Source organism: Pteronotus mesoamericanus, unplaced genomic scaffold, assembly GCF_021234165.1.
Source record: "Pteronotus mesoamericanus isolate MK-2021 breed Mesoamerican mustached bat unplaced genomic scaffold, CSHL_Meso_final scaffold_167, whole genome shotgun sequence".
In the NCBI taxonomy this organism is placed as follows: Eukaryota; Metazoa; Chordata; class Mammalia; order Chiroptera; family Mormoopidae; genus Pteronotus; species Pteronotus mesoamericanus.
In genome coordinates this window covers 48,022,050-48,024,979 of record NW_026555308.1, presented here as the reverse complement: position 1 = coordinate 48,024,979, position 2,930 = coordinate 48,022,050, and the positions used below count along the sequence as shown (strand labels likewise).

General features: G+C 42.4%; 1 pseudogene; it reads left to right on the top strand.

The window, feature by feature from the left end:
• The first annotated feature begins 1,128 nt into the window (after positions 1–1,128).
• Positions 1,129–1,915, top strand: LOC129083553 (sugar transporter SWEET1-like; annotated as a pseudogene).
• The last annotated feature ends 1,015 nt before the right edge of the window (positions 1,916–2,930 follow it).

Sequence of the window (2,930 nt, the reverse complement as noted above, 5' to 3'; positions counted from 1 at the left end):
GAGGTTTACAAAATAAATAAGTGGTATAGGGGGGTAAGGTGGTAGCAGATGAAATGGATCAAAGTGGATGATACCTGACAAAATTTAGACACACAAACCAACCAACTGGACCTATTGATAGACTGGATGAGGGAGATAAAGAAAAGGAAGGAGTCAAAATAACTCCCAGTTTTCTCACTTCAGTAGTTGGGTCAATTGTACTATTTTGAGATAGCGAAGAATAACAAAAGATTAAGTTGGAGGTATTTTCTTGGGATAACCAAGAGACAAGCATTTTCATTTTACTCATGCTTAACTAAGATTTCAATGAGATGAACAGGCAGTGACACCAAGTAGTAAAGGTCAGGAACAGAGAGGGAGCGAGAGATGTATTTGAGTGTTACCAAAATGCAGTGTTATTTAATCCCATGGCTCTTATCTGGGGATTTAAAAAAAATGTGTTATCAACAAAAAACAGTATTTACCATGGTGTAAAAAATGACCTAGCAAGACTGTATAGATCTAGTGAACTCACTGTCTGAGGAACCCCAATGTATAGAGTTTGTGAATAATCATGAGCATTCTTGGCCTATTATATTACAGATCACAGAAAAAAGTGTATATGGGTTTGTGTGAGTGATACTTGATTTTGAAAAAAAGAAAAAAGCCATAGAATGGTCACCTAGAGAGGGTATACAGATTTAGGAGACCCAGAGTAAGCTCTGAGAAACTTGTAAAAGCTTAGTAAAGAAGGATACACAAAACATTTTAAAAAGAAGAATAGGGAGAGGAGAGGGAGAGGGAGGAAGAGGAAGAGGAAGAAAAAAGGAAAGGAACAGAAAAAAAAGATAAGAAAAGTAATAAACTGAAATAGGAGAAAAACCATCACTGAGAGGAAAGTGTTTGAAGAAGGACAGAATGAATAGTCCACTGTATCAGATGCTGTTTTAAGTTTTAATAACTGCATAAAAGCATATATTGAGTTTGGAAACATAAAACTTATTGGTGGTCTTAAAAGATTAGTATGAATTAAAAATGAAGGACACTTACACCAGAAAAAGTAAGTTGAAAACTGAACTCGAGATGAAGTAGCAGCAATATAGAACACACTTAAGTGTTTTTATTTCTTCTATGAACATGAGTGACGAAATGGGCCCCAGCACCTGCTTCCCAAGCCCGGTGGCGGAGCCGTCTTGGAGAGACACGGAGGTGGCTGCGTGGCAGACACGCTCCTTTCTGGAACTGCCGTATTCTCCCCTCGGCGTCTTCTCCACCGGCCTGTGAGAAGACGGCTGGGCCAGGGAGGCAGGAAGTGAACCAGCGGGGACTGAGATGTGGCTGTAGCCCCAGGTTGCATCCGGAACCTGGGGTCGAAGGGGCTGGGGTATTAGGGTGAGGCTGGTCATTTGACCTGAAGAAGCTCGGACCTCAGGCACGTGTGAATGACCCAGAGAGCAGACAATGCTCAGTTCCTGCCCTTTATCGCCGCGGATGTCAACAACCTGAGCTGGCTGAGTAATGGGACCTCAAAGGGAGATGGGGCCTCGATCGTCGTCAACATCATGGGCACTCTGATTCAGAGGATAATATCTTGGTGTACTTGCACTACTGCCTTTGGAAGTGTGTTGTGCTCCTACGGACTATACCGCTGCTAGTAGTCCTTCTGGTTTTGGCTCTTTCTGTCTCCTGGTGCCCAGCATTGAGGCCAGGCTTCAGCAGCTGGGCCTCTTTTGCAGCGTTATCACCATTAATCTGTACCTCTCACCACTTGGCCCAAGTTATTCAGACTAAATCAACCCAAAATCTCTGTTTCTCACTGTCTATTGCCACCCTCTAAACCTCTGCCTCCTGGACTTTATATGGGTTTCCACTCAGAGATCCCTACATCATGGTGCCCAGCCTTCTAAGAATCCTTATCATCTTCATTAGCCTCTAGCTTCTCTGGAAGTAACATCAGAAGAAAGGTAGGAACTGTCAGCTCATACAAACCAGAAGCAGTTCATCTGATCACTGAACACTTTAATGCCAACATGTTACCGAAGAGGTCCAAACCAGCAGTTCAAGCCAGTCTGTTTCAGCTGTTCCTGCTAACCAGGGCCACTGGTGCAGTGGGTTGTAGGAAAGAAAAAGACAACTTTGAGAATCTGGGGACCAAAGAAACAGCTTCAGTTTGAAGATTGGGTGAGACTAGTAGATGAAACACTTATTTTTTAGAGATTATATCTTTTAATTTTGGAGGTTGGGGTGAAACCTTTAGAATGTGCTTTAAAATAAACTGTTCTCTACCCCTGCTCTTCAAGGCTCATTCTTTGTTAATGATTCTCAACCTGCCTGGTTTGGTGAAGGATATAAGCATACTGCCTGATCCAGAGTTCTTGGGCTGGTAGGGTTAGCTCAGAAAAGGTATCTAAAAGGTTTCTAAAAGAACCAAAACAACTTAGGAAAGACCTAGGAAGACCTTTAAGAGGACAGAGCTTGAATGTTATGAAGAAAAATGTAAGTTAGGCTTCAAGAAGTACTTCCTGTCAGAGTTAAAAGGAACAGAAAAGTAAAACATTTCTATCCTGGTAGATCTTGAGAATAGGTCTTTTCCTCCTTTGGAGCATAAAAGAGAAACACCATCAGGATGTAAAGACAAAGGCTCAGATAACCATAGGAAAGTGGCTTGTCTGCTTCTTACTTCTCGACAGCTAGTATACACACAATCCCTAATTCCCATTCTCCATTAGAAGAGAAGAAGAAGGAGGAGGAGGAGGAGGAGGAGGAGCGGGGGGTGGAGGAGGAGGAGGAAGAAGAAGAAGAAGAAGAAGGAGAAGAAGGAGAAGAAGAAGAAGAAAGAAAGAAAAGAAAAGGGAAAAAAAGGAAAAAGAAAGAAATGGGACCCAAAGAAGGAATCAAAGTTCTTCAGAAAGCAAGGATGATGGGAATCTACAATTCAAGGGGAGGGGTTG